The sequence below is a fragment of the Stenella coeruleoalba genome (genome assembly GCF_951394435.1).
Source record: "Stenella coeruleoalba genome assembly, chromosome: 10".
NCBI lineage: Eukaryota > Metazoa > Chordata > Mammalia > Artiodactyla > Delphinidae > Stenella > Stenella coeruleoalba.
In genome coordinates this window covers 29,393,472-29,418,969 of record NC_137156.1, presented here as the reverse complement: position 1 = coordinate 29,418,969, position 25,498 = coordinate 29,393,472, and the positions used below count along the sequence as shown (strand labels likewise).

The 25,498-nt window shown below is 38.5% G+C and overlaps 1 long non-coding RNA gene across 2 annotated transcripts in view; it reads left to right on the top strand.

Annotated features, from left to right (window-relative positions):
• Positions 1–25,498, top strand: part of LOC307193149 — a 254,599-nt gene that overhangs the window by 60,189 nt on the left and 168,912 nt on the right. The window lies entirely within an intron of this gene.

The following is a 25,498-nucleotide window of genomic DNA, read 5'->3' as shown; positions in this document are numbered from 1 at the left end:
CTGTTACTATTCATGCAGTGTATTAAACACACATGCCCTTCTGAGCGCTTCTACACTTATTTTTATAGATGCCACTGATCTTCCGTAGTGTTTCATTCATCGACATTGCAAATAATCCAAGACACATTGTAGTTTTTATTTCTGATAGAAAGTGAGACTGTATCTTATAAAGTTATACTTTTGCAGTTTACAAAATGGGAAATGGAATTTTATTGAAAAAAGAATCAAAGGGAAAGGAGTTTTTGCAAATGATAATGATTTTGCAGTTAAGACAAAATGGAATAGAGATCTGTAAATTGCCATTTTATTATGACGAAAGGTTAATGGTTCCCATTTGACAGCAGACAACCTATGAAACAGTATGTGACTCATGAGGGAAGTTATTAATTGAGGTCTCATAATAATGTAGGGTACCTTGACTATCATAATGTTAGCACCTCATTTCTTGAGCTCTTACTCTGTGGCAGGTGCTGCACTAATACTAGGATCACCATAAAAATCTTAGGGTGAAATAGTATTAACTCTGTTACAGAACAGGAACCTTATACTTAAAATATTGTAGAAATTAACAAGTGGCAGAGCCAGGGTTCAAATCCAGGTCTGTCAGTCCCAGAACTCCCAGAACTTGATTTCTTATCGAGTTTCTTGTCCTGGATTGAAATTTTTAGAAATGTACAGGAAACAAACATTTTTTTAATTGAAGTAGAGTTGATTTACAACGTTGTGTTAATTTTTGCTGTACAGCGAAGTGATTCAGTTATATGTATAAATTTATATACATTCTTTTTCATATTCTTTTCCATTGTGGTCTACCACAGGATATTGAATACAGTTCCCTGTGCTACACAGCAGGACCTTGTTGCTTACCTATTTTATATATAATACTTTGCATCTGCTAACCCCAACCTCCCACTCCATCCCTCCCACACCAGCCTCCTTGGCAACCACAAGTCTGTTCTCTATGTCTGTGAGTCTTAAGAAACAATATTTTTTGACACACAGGAGCTTACAGTATGAATCCTAAGAGTCTGCAAATTTTATAATAAAGTTTCTATAGACAGTTTATAAATTGTAACACTGAGATGGTATGCAATTATAAATTTATTGCTTTCTATTCCAAAATCGCCTTCATTTCCTGCTTTACCCTCCTGAGTGGAAGGAGCTCCTTTAAGCGTGCTGTGTCCAGCGCAATGTTGAGCTTCCTCAGTATAAGGCACTGATGGGAAATTGCTGGAGGAGAGGGCTTCTCTTGGTGTTTTTAGAGGCTGCACCATTGGTCACTGGTGTGGATGAGAGGACATCCTGTGATGCTCTGCCCCAGGCAGGCGCAAAAGAGAGAATGGATGGTCTCCTGGTGAACTTACAGACCTGGGCTGGCTAGGGATAACCCTCCCACAGGCCTCCTGCCCACAGCGGTGCTCTGACTCCCTCTGTGTGCTGTTTTGCCTACTCACAGGTTGTGGACACCTGTGCCACATCTCTTTCTGTTTGTCAGGTGACTGAGTGCCATCTGTAACCTGGTTGACCCAGTGATGTTCTCTGCCCTACAGTGGGCTGTTCTCCAGTGAGGTCTGAACCCTCCCTCAGGGAGGGGGCCCACTTTTCAGGTTGCTTCTTTCTTGGTTACTCTCTCTCAGCAGTAAGTATTTGTTAGAGGTTTCTTTACATCTTCTAGTTACTCTTATCATGGCTTAATTTTTCATATTAAACTTTTCCTGTTTAGATGGCTATGTGGTTTGTCTCTTAGATGGTAAACAGGAAGCAGATAATGTGGGTTAGCAAATGATAATGATTCCACAATTCCCAGTATTTCTCACTCTACCCCATGCTACTGTGGAAATATAAATGCCCTTAAATTTGTTTTGTTTTTATTTAGAAAAGTTATAGTGAGATTTCACTTTTTCCTAAAATTTCAGTGGAATAGTTTCAAAAAGAAACAAGTTCTAGTAGAAGATTAGTGGGTAAAAACTGGGCATCTTACTTCTGTTGTTGTTTTAGCATGCCTACGGTGTTTTCCTCTGGGACATTAAACTGATCATCACTCACATTATTAACAAGATTAATTTGCCTCACTCAGTTGCACCTTATTCCCTAAATACCATGCCCCTTACTTAACATTCATCTTTGACAGTTCTTAATTCCTTCAGTGCTCCTGCTAATACTCAAACTTATCATGTCCTCTTTTCTAGTTTTACACATTATTGCTCCACTCTTTCTGTTTATACAATAACTAGCCAAAGGGATTTATTAGTAGTGCAATCTACTTTTCTCTAGGTATATTTATATCAGCTATCTATATCTCTATATACCTATCTCTATCCATCTATCTATATATCTAAAAAATGAATTTGAAGCAAAATAATTGATCCTGTTTGAATTTTAACTCAGGTAGAGATTGGAAAGAAATTCTGACAGGTAGGGAATTCAAAGATTAAGACTGGCTAGGATGACAAAACTTGTATTTTAAAATATATGAACAGTTAAAAATCTCATAGCCTAATAGACAGATGGTGTTTGTGGGTGTGTCATATTTTTTGGAACTTTTGACATTATCAGTGAGTGACATTAAGGGAGAAAAGGAATCAAATCTTGAATTTACCACTTATCAACTTTAGGATCATTGTAATATATCTTACCTTGCCTAAGCCTCAGTTTCCTTATCAATGTAATGGGGATATACTAATATCATTTGTTTGACTGTTTAGTATTAGCGAGGTAAAGCACTTTAATTCCCTGGCACAGTGGCCTGCTCCATGCACCTCCTAGGCTGCAGCGCCTTCTGCCCTGACTTATCAGTATGTACTCCAACATTAGTTTTCACTTCTTCCAAAAAGATTCTGAAATCTCTTATCTGCTAATACCTAGCTCCTATTCGTTTCTGTTGTTGAATATTTATCCCGTTTTATTCTTTTATTGTCATTTTAAATGGACTCTCAGGAGGAATAGATGATAAATGTGTATTTCAGTCTTCCTTTTTGGATGCTAAGCTGCTCCAAATACTTTTAATATAATTGTACAGATTACTTTAACCTTTGCTAGATCTGTGAATGGTGTACATCTAATTCTCATAGGGGCCCCATCAACTGGGTATTATTATTCTCATTCATAGTTAAAACTGGGTCTTTAGATGGTTAAATAATTTGATTATTCAACTGATCTAATACATTCAAGAATGAAGATTCAAGCCCATGTCTTTAATTGTGCAAAGTCCATGCTGTTTTTATCCTCTCAAACACAGGTTACATCAGTAGTCTAACTGAAATGCAAGATTATTTCAGCAATTAGCCATAGCAGTAAAATACATTCCCAAAAATACTACTGCATTTTTTGTATTTGTCATGAAAGAACACCTGTAAACATATAAATAACTTGCACAGTAATGTGAGGCTTTTTTATTGCAGATCACCAATGAGTTTCCCACTACTAAATCTAAGGGTCAATTTTTAGTCCTCATTTTTCTGGCCTAAAACCAACCTTTGACACGTTTGAGTATTCCTTCCGTCAGAAATACCTTTGTTACTTGGGCTCTAAATGGCCACATTCTCTTCATTTTCTTCCTATCTTGCGGACACTTGGCCTCAGTCTCTGTTACAATTGGAGGCCCTAAGGACTCAGTCTTCAGACTACTTCTCTTCTGTTTGCAGGTATAGTCCCTTTGGGGACTCATTTAATCTCCATAAAGTTCATCTTTTGCTGATGAGTTACAAATTATTTCACCAGCCTGGTGAAATTCTCTCCTGAATCCATACTTCTTTATCCGACTGCCTACATGATGACATCTCCACCTGTTTCTAACAGAAAGTCTGGAGACATCTAGACATCTCAAACTTAATGTGTTTAAAACCAACGCTTGTAATCTTATTCCCTGATGCTGTTTTACTTATAATTTCCTATATCAGTTACTAGCAACTCCACCCTCCAGTAGCTCAAACCAAAAGCTTTCCTTTCTTTTGCCCACATGCTAATTTCTCTTCATTGTCAGTTAACTCTACCTTTAAAATATATCCAGAACCATCAACTAATCACCATCCCCATCACTCCTACCCTGGTTCCAAGCACCATCATCTCTGGCATTAATTATTGTAACAGATTCTCAGCTGGTCTCCCTAATCCCGCCCTTGTCTCCATAGAGTCTATTTTCAAAACATCCCATTAAAATGTATGTCAGATTATGTCACATCCCTCCTCAAAAACCTCTAATGGCATCCCATTTCTTTCAGAGTAAATGTGAAATCCCAATAGTGGTATTGCACCTTGACATAATTTGCTGCAATTCTTTTACTGCTCACCCTGCTCTACTTCACTGCTTCTTGAGCTTACCAGGAACACGCCCGTCTTGGAGCTTTGCAATTCTGTTCTCTGCTTGGAATATCTTTTCTCCAGAAATCCATGGGACTTGCTGCCTCTGCTCCTTCAAATCTTTGCTCGTATATCACCTTTTTAAAAAAAATATTTATTTATTTATTTGCTCGTGCCAGGTTTTAGTTGCAGCAGGTGGGCTCCTTAGTTGCAGCCTGCAGGCTCCACAGTTGTGGCATGTGTACCCTTCGCTGTGGCAAGCATGTGGGATCTAGTTCCCTGACCAGGGATTGCACCCGGGCCCCCTGCATTAGGAGTGCAGAGTCTCATCCACTGCACCACCAGGGTAGTCCCTCACATATCACCTTCTCCTAAGCCCTACCCAGGCCGTCCATCCCATTTACAACTGCAGTCTCTCCCACAGCTCTTTCAAATTCCCATATGTTTTTCTTTTAATATTTACCACCTCCTACTGAACTATATAATAACATTTTTTTTTTTGTTTTTGGTCTCTCTTGCCCCTTCCCCTCTTCGCCCAGTAAATACATTCTCAGTGCGTAGAATTTCACCTGTTTTTATAGAGATTCAATCAATTAAAAAAAATTGTTCAGTGAATGAACATCATGGTGAGACTCCAGATTTTTGACACAGTTATTGATCGGGGCCTATTACAAGAAAACTTGCAGTACAGTGACTTGAAGTATCTTCTTTTTTTCAGGCAAGACCATCCCTAAAACACTAAGGATCGATCCCACTAACTTTTTCCTTAAAATCATTCTCAAGTATTTGACAGTGCTAAATATTCTAGTCCCTATGAGGGTGAAGACTCAACAAAGACCCTCTGCTAAACATGTTAAAATAATTTACAAAAAGATGAAGTTGGAAATGTGAAAGACAAGGAGTAAAATGATAGAACAACCATATTTGCTGGCTTACATTTATGGAAAAATACTAGACATGACCATTTTTTCCCCTTTCACCTCACAAAAAATAGCTAAAGCCTTGAGAACATCAAAAAAACCTCCAAAATAGGTCAACAAGTTCATTGCCCTTCAAGACCATTCTTTAGCTAATGCTCCAGCCTTTAGAATTGGCTGTTGCATTTGCCACTTTAAGAAACACTAACATCTGCCTGAGTACTGCTCTCCCCGACTCCAGCAGGTGAGCAGGCTTTCTAACAGCAAGCCTTGCTCTAATGAACAGAAGTTATATTCCCATGTATACATATAGTTGATTCACTTTGTTACACAGCAGAAACTAACACACCATTGTAAAGCAATTATACTCCAATAAAGATGTTTAAAAAAAAAAGTTATATTCCCCAAGATATTCACTTGGCAGGGTTATTGGGCTGTTCTCAGCAATTCTCCAAACTTGGATTTCACACTTCTTTAGTTCTGAAGAGGAAAAAGGAAAAACAACTTCAATGTTTTGCAAAAGCAAAACAGAAAATGTCAGAGCATTAAGTGGCTACAAAATGAATTTCTAAGAGCTCTCTTGCCATCTTGCTGGGATAAATCATCCAAGATGATACCATTTTGAATTCTGTACATGGTTAAGTACTTTCAGCTTATTACTGTAAGGTTTAGGCTACTTTAAAAAGTGCCCCTATTTTGGGCTTATTGTTGGTTCAGAGCTATTTTGGAGAACCTGGTTTGGCTTGGATGAACTCTGAGAGTTTGATTCAAATGGAGACAAGGTGTCTTCCTGATTCTGCTTGATATATTTTAGGTGAATAATTTACACAGGTCTTTAAAATTACTGCTTCATTTAAACTTACATTTCTTCCATAGTTCTTTGGAAAATGTTGAGAAATAATGATATTAATTTTTTGTTTTCTTTGTGAAAACATTTTAAGTTATTTAAACAGTTGCCAAAATTAGTCTGTATTTCTTAGTTCAATGGGTAGGTAAAGCTACAAGTGAAAAGGAAAGGAGGGGTGAAGAAGTTACTTCTATGGAAGCAAAAAAAACGGTGAGTAACCTAAGCCTCATTAGTTTGATAGTTAAGAAAGAGGGACAGAGAAGTTTAGGCGTCGAGGAGAGCATTAACCAAGACAGAGAAACATAAAACAGCATAAGGTACAGGCATACCTTATTTTATTGCGCTTTACATCACTATTGTGCTTTGCAGATACTGTGGGGTTTTTTTTTTTACAAACTGAAGGTTTGTGGCAACTGTGCATTGAACAACCCTACTGGGGCCATTTTTTCTAACAGCATTTGCTCATTTCATGTCTCTGTGTCACATTTTGGTAATTCTTGAAATATTTCAAGCTTTTTTATTATTGTATTTGTTATGGTAATGTGCAATCAGTTTTCTTCGATGTTACCATTGTAACTGTTCTGGGGCATCACAAACCATGCCCATATAAGACAGTGAACTTGATCGGTAAATGTGTGTGTTCTGACTGCTCTACCGATGGGCCATTTCCCCATCTCTCACTCTCCTTGGGCCTTCCTATTCCCTGAAACAGAGCAATATTGAAAATAGGCCTATGAATAAGCCTGCAATGGCCTCTGAGTGTTCAAGTGAAAGGAATAGTTGCACATCTCTCACTTTAGAAGTCCATGAACTATTCTGTGTACTTCTTTCACACAGTTCTTTCCCAACTTTGGGGAGTTACTTTTTGTTCATGGTCAATCAGCACTCAGACAAAAATGCAAGAGGAATCCCCTGCAGATTTCTGGAATTCTTTCTTTTCTTTTTTTTTTTTTAACATCTTTATTGGAGTATAATTGCTTTACAATGGTGTGTTATTTTCTCCTTTCTGTATGCAGTTCTCTCTCTCTCTGTTTTTAATTTTTGCTACAAATTCTAGCTTCTGATCTCCATCTCCTCAATTTAATGAGATTGCAAAGCTCTGTTTGTGTTTCCTCTGCCTGCGCTGTAGTCTTGAAAATTGCTTCAGGGAAGTGTGCTGGTGAGTTTATAGGATCCACCTTATTTCTCTACTCCCAGGAATCACATCCTAATTGCTCACTATTCCGTGAATGAACAGAGTGGTTTCATACGTTGTCCAAGTTTTTTAGTTGTTTAAGATGGGAGGGCAAATCCAGTCCCTGTTACTCCATTTTGAACAGAAGCAGCAATATATAAAAATGATATTTTTATCTGCTATCTGCCTGATCCTTTTGCCTAATGTCTCCAATTTTCAGAAATAGGTGGGGAATATGGGTGCTATTTATTTGGTCTCATTCAAAGAACTCAATGATGTCCCCCAAATTTAGAAAAACAAACTTTAGATATTTTTAGAAAATAAAATTTTCATCATAAAGTTAGTTTAAGAAAGTAAGTCACACGGTGCTATTTCAAAATTTGTGAATGCTGAAACTTACACAGAGCGAAGGTACATATACTTCGTTATTTTTCCTTAATCTATCAAAGATGTTTTATCATTCAATATATTCAATATATGTTTCAAAAAATCCTTCTTAATCCCCAAAATAATTCAGATTGAGAAAACTATTCTAGAGAAGTCTATATATCTATAAGGTATTGTATAAATTTTAAATAAAAGATACCTGGGGAGTTGCTTATTGTCTGTGTCTTGGTAATATGGCTGGGCTCTGCTGGACTCACACGTGCTGTTGGCGTCGGGTTGGTTTAGAAGGGCCTCAGCTGGGAAAGCCAGTCTCTTTCCATGTGGTTTTTCATCTTCTTCTTTAGTGTGAGCTTTTTCACATGGGGCAGTGGTTTCCAAGAACAGCAAAAGAGGCAGAACTTCAATGTGCAAACTTTTTTCAGGCCTTTGCTTGTGTCAATATTTCTGATGTTCCGTTGCCCCCAAAAGTTTCATAGACAGCCTCATAGTTGAAGCACGAAGAAAGGTATATTATAAAACTGTGGGATAATCTTCAAAGTTTTGTGCCCTTTTTTGCAATCTATCATGTGTCATTCATCACAACACGTGTCAATAGTCTTTTAAAATTCTTTAATGAAGGATGGGTAAGGGGTTATGGATCTTTAATATAAATTGATTCACTTTCTTTGGAGGACAGTTTGGCAATATATGTTTACCTCTGGATACCTCTTCTAGGAAATTTTATTACAGATGTACTCACATATGCACATAAATATGTATAAAATTACTTTTATTGTTTTATTATGATTGATGGCAAAAGACAGGAAACAACTAAATGTGGTTAACAGGTAGTGTTTAAATAATTTATAGAACATGTATACAATGGCATATTATACACCTGGTGAAAATAACTAAATGAATCAATATGTGCTGGTGTGAAAGAAACTTTATAAATTGTTAATTAGAAAAGAAAAACCCATGGCATAGAAGAGTGCCTATTCTTAGATATATGTTTTTAAAAAGGGTATGTATATAAAGATGAAAACAAACATTTGTATAAGTAGTACAGTTTCTTGGATGCAGAAACAAATTGTTGATTGTTGTTTCTGCGGAGGTGACTTGGAGTAACATTTAAATTTCGTTATATATCTTCTTTCTTCCATTTATACCCTTCACTGAGTGCACTGGTTACTTTATCTTTCAGATGAAACTATCTAGTGAGGGAAAACATCACTTTAAAATAAAAGGTTTGTGCAAAGAGCATTCAACAGTGCATGCAGTGGTGAAGCATAGAGTAACTCAAAATATCCCTATGACAACAACAGACAAAAATACTTGGTGCAAGGAATGTATAACTACTTCAGCATGGAGCTCCAGAGAAGGTAGAAATCACCGTCTTTGCTGGGGAAAGAGGGATGATTTTCTGAATATGGCTTTTAGGATGGGTCTTTATGTTAGAGATGGGGGAGCAGGCCAGAAAGTGGAAACAGTAAGCGGGGGATGGAGATGCTGAAATGACCCAAGAAATGGAGCATGAAGCTATGAATAAGGACACAAAATTCCAGGCTATAGTGCTTCTCTCTCTTTAAAACTTTAATTTTCCTTTAGAATTATTAATATGGTAGTGATTTTAATTAGATTTGTGGGGAATATTTAGAGACGAGAAAATTTAGAAAATTCTTGCGATGTATCAGACTTTCATATGAAAGCACTAGCTGGCAAATAAGGCTGAATAGGACAGTTACCTGTGGTGAAGTGATGCTCTAAAACAAGTAAAAGGAGCACTGAGTGGGAGCATGAGGGGGATCAATAATGAAATTGTTTTTGAGTTAAAACTTTGACCTTGGGTTCAGAGTTCAGTCCTTCTCATTGACCCTTTGCTTGGTGATTTCATGGCTAGCCCTCTGAGACTAGAGCATCGAAGTGAAAGGGAAAACCCAGACCTCCTCTTTGGGGTCCGTGAAGGGAGAGCTGCTCTTCTGTTAAACAGTCAGAGAAAATTGGCATAATTCAAAAAGAGTCATGTACCACAATGTTCACTGCAGCTCTATTTATAATAGCCCGGGCATGGAAGCAACCTAAGTGTCCACCAACAGATGAATGGATAAAGAAGATGTGGCACATATATACAATGGAATATTACTCAGCCATAAAAAGAAATGAAATGGAATTGTTTGTAGTGAGGTGGATGGAATGAATTTGTCATACAGAGTGAAGCAAGTCAGAAAAAGAAAAACAAATACCATATGCTAACACATATATATGGAATCTAAAAAAAAAAAAAAAAATTGGCAATGGGTAGAAGTGTCCCAAGGCTACCAATGCCGTTGTTTTCTACTCAATCTGCTGACTCTGTGACTGTTATCTTTGTTCTAATTGTGCTTTGGGGAGTGATCAGGCAAACACACAAGCCTCTGAAATTCATTCCATTCCAAGTAAGCACATGGATCCTGACTTCATTCCTGTATGACACAGGGGAATTCTTTTTTTAAATGACACCTTCAAGGGTACACTCAGTAACTTGTATAGTTAAAACATAAGCCTATGCTTGTTTCTAGATGTGACAAAATTCATTCTGAAAAGTTTTGCAAGTATTTAAGTTAGATTAGTTGTTTCATATAATGAATCTTGTCAAAAAGGGCTGCTCACTATATGATGTTAATTCCTTCAACGTCTGAACCTAACAAACCACGTTCCAAGGTTTCAGTGGTGGTAAGTATGGTAAATCTTGGCTGAAATTCCATCTGTTTTCAAAATTCTGTGTTTTATTTAGTCTCCAGTCCCACTGTGTTTTATTTAGTCTCCAGTCCCACTCCAGTCCCAGACTAAATAAAACACAGTCCCACTGTGTTTTATTTAGTCTCCAGTCCCACTTTTATTTAGTCTCCAGTCCCTCCAGTTTCCCTCATGAGACTGGCATGTAAACTGGGATTTAGCTTCCTGCCTTTTAAGAAAAGAGGTTTTAATGCAGTGAAGCAAAACTTCACAGCTCTCTTTATTTAATTTATTTTTTTAACATCTTTATTGGAGTATAATTGCTTTACAATGGTGAGTTAGTTTCTGCTGTATAACAAAGTGAATCATCTATACATATACATATGTTCCCATATCTCCTCCCTCTTGCATCTCCCTCCCACCCTCTCTATCCCACCGCTCTAGGTGTTCACAAAGCGCCAAGCAGATCTCCCTGTGCTATGCGGCTGCTTCCCACTAGCTATCTATTTTACATTTGAGAGTGTATATATGTCCATGCCACTCTCTCACTTCGTCCCAACTTACACTTCCCCCTCCTCCTGTCCTCAATCCATTCTTTACGTCTGCATCTTTATTCCTTTCCTGCCTCAGGTCCTTCAGAACCATTTTTTTTCCTTTTATTCCATATATATGTGTTAGGATACGGTATTTGTTTTTCTCTTTCTCACTTACTTCTCTCTGTATGACAGACTCTAGCTCCATCCACATCACTACAATAACTCAATTTCGTTTCTTTTTATGGCTGAGTAATATTCCATTGTATATATGTGCCATATCTTCTTTATCCATTCATCTGTCAGTGGACACTTAGGTTGCTTCCATGTCCTGGCTATTGTAAATAGAGCTGCAATGAACATTGTGGTACATGACTCTTTTTGAATTATGGTTTTCTCAGGGTATATGCCCAGTAGTGGGATTGTTGGGTCATATGGTAGTTCTATTTTTAGATTTTTTAAGGAATATCCATACTCTTCTGCATAGTGTCTGTATCATTTCACATTCCCACAAACAGTGCAAGAGGGTTCCCTTTTCTCCACACCCTCTGAAGCATTTACTGTTTGTAGATTTTTTGTTGATGGCCATTCTGACTGGGGTGAGGTGATACCTCATTGTAGTTTTGATTTGCATTTCTCTAATGATTAGTGATGTTGAGCATCCTTTCATGTGTTTGTTGGCAATCTGTATATCTTCTTTGGAGAAATGTCTGTTTAGGTCTTCTGCCCATTTTTGGATTTGTTTGATTGTTTTTTTGATATTGAGCTCCATGAGCTGCTTGTAAATTTTGGAGATTAATCCTTTGTCAGTTGCTTCATTTGCAAATATTTTCTCCCATTCTGAGGGTTGTTTTTTCATCTTGTTTATGTTTTCCTTAGCTGTACAAAAGCTATTAAGTTTCATTAAGTCCCATTTGTTTATTTTTGTTTTTATTTCCACTTCTCTTAGAGGTGGGTCAAATGGATCTTGCTATGATTTCTGTCATAGAGTGTTCTGCCTATGTTTTCCTCTAAGAGTTTGATAGTGTCTGGCTTTACATTTAGGTCTTTAATCCATTTTGAGTTTGTTTTTGTGTATGATGTTAGGAACTGTTCTAATTTTATTCTTTTACATGGAGCGGTTGACTTTTCCCAGCACCATGTATTGAAGATGCTGTCTTTTCTCCATTGTATATTCTTGCCTCCTTTATCAAAGATAAGGTGACCATATGTGCATGGGTTTCTCTCTTGGCTTTGTATCCTGTTCTATTGATCTATATTAGTGTTTTTGTGCCAGTACCATACTGTATTGATTACTGTAGCTTTGTAGTGTAGTCTGAAGGCAGGAAACCTGATGCTTCCAGCTCCATTTTTCTTTCTCAATATTCTTTGGCTATTCGGGGTCTTTTTTGTTTCCATACAAATTGTAAAAATTTTTGTCTAGTTCTGTGAAAAATGATAGGGATTGCATTGAATCTGTAGATTGCTTTGGGTAGTAGAGTCATTTTCACAATGTTGATTCTTCCAATCCAAGAATATGGTATATCTCTCCATCTGTTTGTGTCATCTTTAATTTCTTTCATCACTGTCTTATAGTTTTCTTCATATAGGTGTTTTGTCTCCATAGGAAGTTGTATTCCTAGGTATTTTATTCTTTTTGTTGCAGTGGTAAATTGGAGTGTTTCCTTAATTTCTCTTTCAAATTTTTCATCACTAGAGTGTAGGAATGCAAGAGATTTCCATGCATTAATTTTGTATCCTGCTACATTACCAACTTCATTGATTAGATCTAGTAGTTTTCTGGTAGCATATTTAGGATTCTCTATGTATAATATCATGCCATCTGTAAACAGTGACAGCTTTACTTCTTCTTTTCCGATTTCTATTCCTTTTATTTCTTTTTCTTCTCTGATTGCTGTGGCTAAAACTTCCAAAACTATGTTGAATAATATTGGTGAGAGTGGACAACCTTGTCTTGTTCCTGATCTTAGAGGAAATGATTTCAGTTTTTCACCTTTGAGAATGATGTTGGCTGTGGGTTTGTCATATATGGTCTTTATTATGTTGAGGTAAGTTCCTGCTATGCCTACTTTCTGGAGGGTTTTTATCCTAAATGGGTGTTGAATTTTGTCAAAAGCTTTTTCTGCATATATTGAGATGATCATATGGTTTTTCACATTCAGTTGGTTAATATGGTGTATCACATTGATTGATTTGCGTATTTGAAGAATCCTTGCATTCCTGGGATAAACCCCACTTGATCATGGTGTATGATCCTTTTAATGTGCTGTTGGATTCTGTTTGCTAGTATTTTGTTGAGGATTTTTGCATCTATGTTCACCAGTGATACTGGCCTGTAGTTTTCTTTCTTTGTGACTTCTTTGGCTGGTTTTGGTATCAGGGTGATGGTGGCCTCGTAGAATGAGTTTGGGAATGTTCCCCCCTCTGCTATATTTTAGAAGAGTTTGAGAAGGATAGCTGTTAGCTCTTCTCTAAATGTTTGATAGAATTCACCTGTAAATCCATCTGGTCCAGGGCTTTTGTTTGCTGGAAGATTTTTAATCACAGTCTCAATTTCAGTGCTTGTGACTGGTCCGTTTATATTTTCTATTTCTCCCTGGTTCAGTCTTGGAAGGTTGTGCTTTTCTAAGAATTTGTCCATTTCTTCCAGGTTGTCCATGTTATTGGCATATAGTTGCTTGTAGTAATCTCTCATGATCCTTTGTATTTCTGCAGTGTGAGTTGTTACTTCTTTTTCATTTCTAAATGTGTTGATTTGAATCTTCTCCCTTTTTTTCTGGATGAGTCTGATGGTTTATCATTTTTGTTTATCTTCTCAAAGAACCAGCTTTTAATTTTATTGATCTTGGCTATTGTTTCCTTCATTTATTTTTCATTTATTTCTGATCTGATCTTTATGATTTCTTTCCTTCTGCTAACTTTGGGGGTTTTTTGTTCTTCTTTCTCTAATTGCTTTAGGTGTAAGGTAAGGTTGTTTATTTGAGATGTTTCTTGAGGTATGATTGTATTGCTATAAACTTGCCTCTTAGAACTGCTTTTGCTGCATCCCATACGTTTTGGGTCGTGTTTTCCCTATCATTTGTTTCTAGGTATTTTTGGTTCCCCCTTTTATTTCTTCAGTGATCTTTTTGTTATTTAGTAGTGTAGTGTTTAGCCTCTATGTGTTTGCATTTTTTACAGATTTTTTCCTGTAATTGATATCTAGTCTCATAGCATTGTGGTTGAAAAGTTACTTGACACGATTTCACCTTTCTTAAATGTACCAAGGCTTGATTGTGACCCAAGGTATGGTCTATCCTGGAGAATGTTCCATGAGCTCTTGACAAGAAAGTGTATTCTGTTGTTTTGGGATGGAATGTCCTATATATATATCAATTAAGTCCATCTAGTTGAATGTATCATTTAAAGCTTGTGTTTCCTTATTTATTTTCATTTTGTATGATCTGTCCACTGGTGAAAGTGAGGTGTTAAAGTCCCGTACTATGATTGTATGATCTGTCCACTGGTGAAAGTGAGGTGTTAAAGTCCCGTACTATGATTGTGTTACTGTTGATTTCCCCTTTTATGGCTGTTAGCATTTGCCTTATGTATTGAGGTGCTCCTCTGTTGGGTGCATAAATATTTACAATTGTTATATCTTTGTCTTGGATTGACCCCTTGATCATTATGTAGTGTCCTTCTTTGTCTCTTGTAATAGTCTTTATTTTAAAGTCTATTTTGTCTGATATGAGTATTGCTACTCCAGCTTTCTTTTGATTTCCATTTTCATGGAATATCTTTTTCGGTCCCCTCACTTTCAGTCTGTATGTGTCCCTAGGTCTGAAGCTGATCTTTTGTAGACAGCATATATATGGGTCTTTTTTTTGTATCCATTCAGCCAGGCTATGTTTTTTGGTTGGAGCATTTAATCCATTTACGTTTAAGGTAGTTATTGATGTGTATGTTCCTATTACCATTTTGTTAATTGTTTGGGGTTTGTTACTGTAGGTCTTTTCCTTCTCTTGTGTTTCCTACCTAGAGAAGTTCCTTTAGCATTTGTTGCAGAGCTGGTTTGGTGGTGCTGAATTCTCTCAGCTTTTGCTTGTCTATAAAGGTTTTAATTTCTCCATCGAATCTGGATGAGATCCTTGCTGGGTATAGTAATCTTGGTTGTAGGTTTTTCCCTTTCATCACTTTAAATATGTCCTGCCACTCCCTTCTGGGTTGCAGAGTTTCTGCTGAAAGATCATCTGTTAACCTTATGGGGATTCCCTTGTGTGGTATTTGTTGTTTTTCCCTTGCTGCTTTTAATATTTTTTCTTTGTATTTAATTTTTGATAGTTTGATTAATATGTGTCTTCACATGTTTCTTCTTGGATTTATCCTGTATGCGACTCTCTGCATTTCCTGGACTTGATTATTATTCCCTTTCCCATATTAGGGAAGTGTTCAAATGTAATCTCTTCAAATATTTTCTCAGTGCCTTTCTTTTTATCTTCTTCTCCTGGGACCCCTATAATTCGAATGTTGTTGCATTTAATGTTGTCCCAGAGATCTCTAAGACTGTCCTCAATTCTTTTAATTCTTTTTTCTTTATTCTGTTCTGCAGTAGTTATTTTCATTATTTTATCTTCCAGGTCACTTATCCGTCCTTCTTCCTCAATTATTCTGCAATTGATTCCTTCTAGAGAATTTTTAATTTCATTTATTGCATTGTTCATCAGTGTTTTTTTGCTCTTTAGTTCTTCTAGGTCCTTGTTAAACATTTCTCGTATTTTCTCCATTCTGTTTCCAAGATTTTGGATCATCTTTAGTATCGTTACTCTGAATTCTTTTTCAGGGTAGACTGCCTATTTCCTCTTCATTTGTTTGGTCTGGTGGGTTTTTACCTTGTTCCTTCATCTGCTGTGTGTTTCTCTGTCTTCTCCTTTTGCTTTACTTACTGTGTTTGAGGTCTCATTTTTGCAGGCTGCAGGTTTGTAGCTCCCATTGTTTATGGTGTCTGCCCCTAGTGGCTATGGTTGTTTCAGTGGGTTCCTGGTGGAGGGGACTTGTGCCTGTATTCTGGTGGATGAGGCTGGATCTTGACTTTCTGATGGGCAGGACCGCATCCGGTGGTGTGTTTTGGTGTGTCTGTGACCTTTTTATTATCTTAGGCAGCCTCTCTGCTAATGGGTGAGCTTGTGTTCCTGTCTTGCTATTTGTTTGGCCTAGGGTGTCTGCACTGTAGCTTGCTGGTCATTGAGTAGAGCTGGGTCTTATATTTGAGATGGAAATTTCTGGCAGAGCTTTTGCCGTTTGATATTACATGGAGCCGGGAGGTCTCTGGTGGACCAATGTCCTGAACCTGGCTCTCCCACCTCAGAGGCACAGGCCTGACACCCAGCTGGAGCACCAAGACCCTGTCAGCCACACGGCTCAGAAGAAAAGGGAGAAAGAAAGAAAGAAGGAGAGGGAGAGAGGGAGAGAGAAGGAAGGAAGGAAGGGAGAGAGGGAGGGAGGGAGGGAGGCAGGGAGGGAGAAAGGGAGGAAAGAAAGAAAAAAAATTGTTATTAGAATAAAAAATTTAAAAAGTTATTAAAAATTAAAAAGTAATTTAAAAAAAGAAAGAAGAGAGCAACCAAACCAAAAAACAAATCCACCAATGATAACAAGTGCTAAAAACTATACCCAAAAAAAAGCGGACAGACAGAACCCTAGGGCAATGTTAAAAGCAAAACTATACAGACAAAATACACAAAGAAGCACACACATACAAATACACACAAAATGAGAAAAAGGAAAAAAAATATATCTATATATACATATATATATGAAATAAAAAAAGGAAGAGAGCAACCAAATCAGTAAACAAATCTACCAATGATAATAAGCTCTAAACACTAAACTAAGATAAACATAAAACCAGAAACAAATTCGATGCAGAAAACAAACCCCAAATTAGAGTTGCTCCCACAGTCCACTGCTTCAATTTTGGGATGATTCGTTGTCTATTCAGGTATTCCACAGATGCAGGGTACATCGAGTTGATAGTGGAGATTTAATCTGCTGCTTCTGAGGCTGCTGGGAGAGATTTCCCTTTCTCTTTTTTGTTCACACAGCTCCTGGGGTTCAGCTTTGGATTTGGCCCCGCCTCTGTGTGTAGGTCGCCAGAGGGTGTCTGTTCTTCGCTGAGACAGAAGGAGGTTAAAGTAGCAACTGATTAGGGGGCTCTGGCTCACTCAGGCTGTGGGGAGGGAGGGGTACAGAATGCGGGGCAAGCCTGCGGCTGCAGAGGCCAGCATGACATTGCAGCAGCCTGAGGCATGCTGTGTGTTCTCCTGGGGAAGTTGTCCCTGGGTCACCGGCAGTGGTGGGCTGCACAGGCTCCTGGGAGGGGAGGTGTGGATAGTGACCTAGGCTTGCACACAGGCTTCTTGTTGGCTGCCACAGCAGCCTTAGCATTTCATGCCCACCCCTGGTGTCCGCAGTGATAGTCACGGCTCGTACCCGTCTCTGGAGCTCATTTAGGCAGTGCTCTGAATCCCCTCTCCTTATGCCCCTGAAACAATGGCCTCTTGCCTCTTAGGCAGTTCCAGACTTTTTCCTGGACTCCCTCCCGGCTAGCTGTGGCTCACTAGTCTCTTCAGGCTGTGTTCACGCCGCCAACCCCAGTCCTCTCCCTGCGCTCCGACCGAAGTCCGAGCCTCAGCTCCCAGCCCCGCCCACCCTGGCAGGGGAGCAGACAAGCCTCTCGGGCTGGTGAGTGCTGGTCGGCCCTGATCCTCTGTGCGGGAATCTCTCCGCTTTGCCCCCCGCACCCCTGTTGCTGTGCTCTCCTCCATGGCTCCGAAGCTCCCCCGCCTCCGCCACCTGCAGTCTCTGCCCGTGAAGGGGCTTCCTAGTGTGTGGAAACTTTTTCTCCTTCACAGCTCCCTCCCACTGGTGCAGGTCCCATCCCTATTCTTTTGTCTCTGTTCTTTCTTTTTTCTTTTGCCCTACCCAGGTACGTGGGGGAGTTTCTTGCCTTTTGGGAGGTCTGAGGTCTTCTGCCAGCATTCAGTGGGTGTTCTGTAGGAGTTGTTCCACGTGCAGATGTATTTCTGGTGCATTTGTGGGGAGGAAGGTGATCTCCACATCTTACTCCTCCAGCATCTTGAAGGTTTCTCCCACAGCTCTCTTTAAAACCCATTAAAAACACTGATTTAAATTCAAGATCTAATATCACAGCTCTGGTAGGTCATGGCTGTAAATTCTTTGCTACTTTTTGCATTAAGAAGTAGACTCTAATTTTCCTTTCTTTGTATCCAGGCTGGCTTAGAGACATGCTTGACTAATAGTATGTGACAGAAGTGACATTCTTATACTACGAAGGTCTGGTTTTAAGAGCTTCCAGGTTCCACCCAGGCCTCTGGGATTACTCTTTCTGGGAGTTCTGAGAAGCCATGTAAGAAATCTAACTGCTGAGAGCAGCATGCAAGAGAAGCCACTAATGGGTTCTTCCCTTGGCCGTCCCTTAGCAGAGCATTGCAGCCATCTTCGCTGAGGTGCCAGACATATGTGTGGATGTTTTCTGATTCCATAGGATACTGCTGTCCTTGTATGCTAGAAAATTCCAGAAGTGCATGGTTGTCAGTGCTCCCAAAGATGATCCTTGAACAGTTGAGGATCAGAGATAAGATATATATTACAGGCTCCAATTGACCAGGTGAAAATTCTGGATGGTGTTCTATACAATTCTCAGAGGTCCTGGCAGAATTAAGGACTCATTACCTACAGCAGAAACCTTGTTAATGGAGCCCTTCTTGCTTTCTCTCTCATATTGTCTCTCATACTCTCTCTCTCTCCCTCTCTTTCTGATTTTCACTTTTCTTGGGATCACATTCCAAACAACCTTCCTGCACCCAAGTCCTTGTCTCTGCAGTATTCTGGGGGAGAAATCCAAACTAAGACTGTGTCCTGACATGACATTGCTTAGATGATATTTTACTCCATTTGTGCTAAAGCCCAGTCCTCCTACTGATTCAGCATTCACAGGGCTTACAGTGGAGACTTTTTTCAGGTAAAAATGAGAGAGTTTCCACATAGTTATTAGTAATTCTTCCTGACTCCAAATGATGACGCCTACATTTTGAATTTCTGGCTAAGGTGAAGACAGGAGTATATACAGTTAGATTTCAGTTGATTAAATCTAAGATGTCAGCCTCATTAACACCTCATTGCCAATAATGGAATTATGAAGCCTGGGTATATACATCCTATTATCATGGTTCAAGATGTAGTCTGTTGGCCAGGGCCACCACTAAACTTGATACAAATTAGAGGACAGTGCTGTTACAGTGTCAGAATGAATGTAAGTTAACACTCATAGAAAATTGTGTTCTAAAATTTAATTTAAAATATTAATGAGTGGGGCTTCCCTGATGGTGCAGTGGTTGAGAGTCTGCCTGCCAATGCAGGGGATGTGGGTTCATGCCCCGGTCTGGGGGGATCCCGCGTGCCGCGGAGCGGCTGGGGACGTGAGCCATGGCCGCTGGGCCTGCGCGTCCGGAGCCTGAGCTCCGGTCTGGGGGGATCCCGCGTGCCGCGGAGCGGCTGGGGACGTGAGCCATGGCCACTGGGCCTGCGCGTCCGGAGCCTGAGCTCCGCAGCGGGGGAGGCCACAGCAGTGAGAGGCCCGCGTACCGCAAAAAAAAAAATTAACGAGCAACAAAGCATTACATAATTATGTCAGACAACATGCACACTAAAAACTGAGCTCTAGTTGACACAATTTCAAAGATTTCATTTGAGCCAAGTAATAAGTAATATGATACCCAATCTGAGACCAAATTAAAGCCATTTCTCTGTTCATGGTTAGTATAGTAACTTACTTCCTGTCAAGAGAAAGCAGAACAATTTTTCGTACACGACAAAAGGAATGACCACTCAAATGCTGAATTTTGTAGCATGTATCAACTGAATTAAAAATAGTAAAAATATGGCAAATATGTTTCTTTCTGGTGAGGAAAAGACAAATGTCAACTTACCAATAAAGTGCAGGGAGAGCCTGCACCTGACTCACAAGCAGAAAACTCCTTAGAGTGTAAGTGTTTTCAAACATGAAGGAAAACTCTTAAATATAAATATGTACCTGAGCTTTCTAGAAACATAACAAAAATTTTGTTCTGAATTAGGGTCAGAGGTGTTTCTGGATTATATCTGAAATCTAACCTACCTAGAACCACACATTCATTCAGTTGATGAATGGCTTCATCTGGGTGTCTCAGAGATGAACTGTGGAAACTGTAAACTCACATTAAAATTTCACGGACATTCAGGGGGAAATAAGGAACTCAGGCAACAGTTCCAGAAAGAAGTTGAAGTGTTTTCATGAACTGTTGACCCTTCTGTGCTATACCAAGATCAGTTCTCTTATGAGAGCAAAATATCCCATGACTTGTCTGAGAAACGATCAGCTGTAGAAAGTGGTGGAAAAGAAGGTATATGTGCCTGTGTGAGTGTGTGTGGTGGATGGAAAAGACAGGAAGCAGGCTGAGAGAAGGTAGTTTGTATCTGATAAACTATGAGCAAGCCCCATTATATTATATTGGGACATTATATTCATTACTTAATGTATTTATCAAAACCACACTGAGATAGTTGTACTCATGAGAAAACAGATCCAGTGAGATTTTGGAAATGAAGGTCACAACGCTGGTATACTACTGAAGCAAGATTCAAATTCGAATGTTTTCTAGCTTCTAAGTTCTTGTTCTATTCTACTTCTCCTGAAATAAGGCACAGGACATATTTTCAGCAGCATGGTACCATTTCCATAAGATGACTATTTTTGCTCAGTACTAGAGAACTGAGGCTATGTTCAGCAAGCAAGCTCTTTGCTGTTATTTACAGATAATGGAGAACATTTGTTGTGCGATGGGGGCGATGCTCCAGCTAGAAAAATCTTGCTAGTAAGACAGGGAGTATGAGTTTCTCTTTGCATTTCTCTTCCAGTTTACTGAATTTACTACATGACGTGTAAATGTACGTGTAGCACATTTACTACATATAACCTTTTGTCAACAAGAATCTGGTTTTTTTTTACATTTTTTAGTTGAAATATATTTGACATATAACATTGTATAAATTTAAGGTGTACAACATGTTAAGTGATACATTTATATGTGATTGCCATTCTAGTGATAATTGCCACCTTTATTATGTACATAGTTATTCTTTCTTTTTCTAGTTGGAATAATTAAGTTCTAGTCTCTTAACAAGTTTAATGATTATAATACAATACTGTTGTCTATATTATATAGATCTCTAAAGTACAGTACAGTGAATATAGACAAAGTCATAAAGACAGAGAGTAAATGGGCTATAGGTCCTATCCTCCCGCCCTGCACCTATTCCCTGATAACCCATTTTACTCTCTGTTTTTATGACTTTGTGTTTTCTTAGATTCTGCATATAAGTGATATTGTACAACACTTGTTTTTCTTTGTCTGACTTATCACACTTATCATAATGTGCTCAGGGTCTATCCATGGTGTCAAAAATGGCAGGACATCTTCCTTTCTCATGGCTGAATAATATTCTACTGTGTTTGTATATGTCACATCTTCTTTATCCATTCATTTATTGATAGGCACTTAGGTTGTATCCATATCTTGGCTATTGTGAATAATGCTGCAGTGAACATGGAAGTGCATATAACCCAACATCCTATTTTCATTTTATTTGAGTATATACCCATAAGTAAAATTGCTGGATCATATGGTAGTTCTATTTTTAATATTTTGAGGAACTTCTATATCGTCTTCCATAGTGACTGCGCCAGTTTTCATTCCCACCAATAGTATATAAGTTTCCTTTTCTCTACATCCTCAGCAGCACTTGCTATCTTAATGATGGTCATTCTAGCAGAGGTAGGGTAATATATCACTGTGGTTTTGATTTGCATTTCACTATGCAGTGTTGATTTTGAGCATTTTTTTCATGCACCTGTGGGCCATTTGGATGTCTTCTTGGGAAAAATGTCTATTTAGTACTGTGCATTTTTAGTCAGATTTGTTTTTGTTATTGAGTTGTATGAGTTCTTTATATATTTTGGATATTAACTCCTTATCCGATATATGGCTTGCAAAAAAAAGTCTCCCATTCTGTAGGTTGAACTTTCATTTAGTTAATTTTTCATTTGCTGGACAGAAGCTTTTAAGTTTGAGGAAGTCACACGTGCTGATTTTGCTTTTGATATTTGTGCTTTTGGTGTCACACCCAAAAAATCATTGCCAAGACCAATGTTGAGGAGCTTCTTCCCTAAGTTTTCTTCTAGAAATTTACATAACATATCTTCTGGAAGTTTACATAACATAACTTAAACATATCAAGTCTTATGTTTAAGTCTTTGATTCATTTCAAGTTAATTTTTGTGAGTTTTATATCTTTGCTCAGTCTTAAAAGTGAGATTCTAATCTTTGTTCTTCCTTCTCCAACAAGCCCAGGTATGTTAGTTATCAACTGCTACATAACAAATGACCAGTTATACACTTAGCAGCTTAAAACACATTTGTTATCTTACAGTTCCTGTGGGTCAGGAGTCCAGGTATGGCTAAATGGGTCCTCTGCTTCAGGATATTACACAAGGCTTCAATCAGGATGTTGGCCAGGGTTTGGGTCCCATCTAAAGACTCAGCTGAAGTAGGTACACTTCTGACTTCACGTGCATTTTGGCAGAATCCAGTTCCTCAAGGGTTAAACTGAGGGCTCTTCTGTTCTTAGCTAGCTTTTGTCTGAAAATTGATCTCAGTTCCGTGCTACACGGGCCTCTTCAACATAGCAGTTTGCTTCATCAAAGCCTTCAAGATGAAAAAAGCATAGAGTCTGCTAGCAAGATGATAATGTAGAACAGGATGTGATAAATGTGAAAATATACATTAACTTTCTCTCTCTTTCTGTCTGTCTCTCTCTCAATCTCAAGATTGGAGAGATCACAAGGGTTGGGGCATTCAAAGAATGGTTTAATAGCAGGTGGGATATCTTATTGACCCTAAAAACTATGTATAAATGCTATATAGCTGTAAAAAGAAAAGATATGTATTCAACTAGCAGAAATAGCAAAGGCAAAAGTACAGATGTATAAGTTCAGATGGCATGTTCTAAGGAAAAGGAGAACACTTGGCTACTGGAAGCAGAGAAATTGTTTTGAGAATTAATATTAATCTCTTATATTTACATAGACCTTTCTACCTGACAGACACCACTTTAAATACTTTACCTACCTTAACTCATTTAATCTCTGCAATAACCTTTTGAGATAGACAACATTAGTATTCCCAGTTTGCAAATGAGAATAGTAGATCTGGAGAGTTTAAGTGACTGGGCAAGCTTACACAGCAAGTAACTGACAGAAATTGGATTCAACCCAGGTATTCTGGTTAAAGCTGGTTTACACTATCCTATGAAGGCAGAATCTCTGTAATTTCCCCTCTGATTTTGCCAGTTATAATCATGTGACCATGAGAGAAGTCACAGAACCTATAGACTTAATTTCATATTCTTTAAAATAAGGTTGAAATAGATTATCCTACAGTCCCTCTCAGGATGAAAATTTTATTGTCGAATGGATTTTAGGACATGTCAAGGACCAATACAAGCTCTTTCACAGAAAAGAGTCATGTTCCAAGGAATGTTTTAGAAAATTATTATGGCAGGAAGTGCTATATAGGCTGGATTAGAGAAAGAATATAGTCAGAGGACTGGATAGAAGACCATTGCTTTAGCCCAAAACTTCATAGACTGCCAGTGTGGTAGCTGGAGAAATAAAGATGTGTGAGACAACAGTGGTACAGTAGGCATCTCATTACCATGGCAGCCAGATTTGGATTTTATTCTTGAGTCAGTCATTTACTAACTGTGATCTCAAGAAAGTTACTTATATTCTCTAAGCTCCAGTGAAATGGGTATAATAAGACATTGTTGGTTAGGTCGGCATGGCTGTGCTGCAGTAATAAGTAGCCTTCATATAGCAGTAACTTAATGAAATAACATGTTATTCTTATGCTCAAAATCTGCTTAGGTTCTAGCTAAGTATCTGGGGTGATGAGTGATCCAGGCCAGTTTCATCCATGACTCCAGAACCCATCACACAGCCTCCTAGGAAGCACAGCAGAGGAAGAAAGAGCAGACAGGTTATTCAGGGACTTTTTACTGCCTCATCTTGTCAGGCATTTCCTCCCACTGTGCATTGGCCAGAAATATATGCTCCCGCCTAAGCTGAGGGCCCGAATAGTACAGTCTTTTTTTATGCCCAGTAAGGAGAGGGGAACAGATGTTGCTGATCGTCAGTGAGGTCTACAAAAAATACCTAATTTATTTTGCACAGTAATATCCTCAGCACACTTCAGAGGTTCTTGGTGACTGAGTTCTGTCACTTCACTCTTCTTGACAGAATTGGGTGTAATAGGAGTGAAGAATAAATAAGGGAAATTTTTAAAATACTCTCAAATATTTAATGTCTTTTTCCTTCAGTCTGTCACTCTCTCCCTCTCTCTCTCTCCCTCTCATGTGCACAAACACACGTGCACACATACACATAGACACATGCACACACAGACATCAGAGCCTAACTAGGGAGCACGGTTGTATTCTAAGCACACTGAATCAGCCTAGATTCTCAAGTTTCAGCTAAATGTCCGTGGACGTGGTTATTAATATTTGCAAAAGTGATAAATCCAACTGGACTTCTCAGGTCTGTCCCGAAGTTATTGTTTCTTTGATTTTTTCTTTGTTCTGGTATTCTGGGGAGTCAGAAAACCTGAATTTAGGTCTAGGTCTGCTAAAGGTCATTTCTGGCATTACGGATCTATGATTCTCAACTAGGGGAAGGTTGGTATTTTAGGCGGGATAATTCCTTATCATGCAGGGATATCTTGTACTTTTCAGGATATCGTCATCTCTGATCACTGTCTCTAAATTCTTCAAGCCATTCTTTTTTTCTCTCTCTCTCTTCACATTAATTTTATTGTCTTCAGAGCATTTATCACTGTTGATATTGTCCAATCTATTTTTATTGAAGTAGGGTTATTATTATTTTGCCATGATGTTACATAAACATTTTCTGGAAATAAACTTTTTAAAAGAAACTTTTGTAGTCTTACAGTACAAAAGGCATGGATCCTGTATTAGAAATTACCAGTGGGTTTTTGTGTACTCCGTTATATGCAGACCCAATTCTACTAGTGTATCAGCTTCATGGAATGAACACAGGATTTGGTTAGGGGTTCAAATCCTGGCTCAGCTTACCAGTTAAATGAATTTGAAAAATGCTGCTAGCCTTTCTGAACTCCACTTCTTCCTATTAGTGGAAGAGTTCTTTCACTTGTCCGCAAAGTCCCTGACGGAGGCTGTTTGTGATGTTCATTGATGTATTCTAGACTAGCGCCTGGCTCATAGTGGGCACCCAATAAATATTTATGAATAAATATAGGAATTGAGTCACAACTGAAACTCAAAATAAATTTGAGTTTTAAAGGACGTAGTAGGCCCCCAAATTCCAAATTTGACAGTGCTGGGAATTTCTTTTCAGTTCTGTATTCATGGAGAGAGCTTCAGTTGCTATAAAGGGAGTGGAGTTTATGGGTAACTGCCTCATTGTCACTGGATGTGTTTTTATGATTCTTCCCTGGGAGGAGGAAGTAGCTAA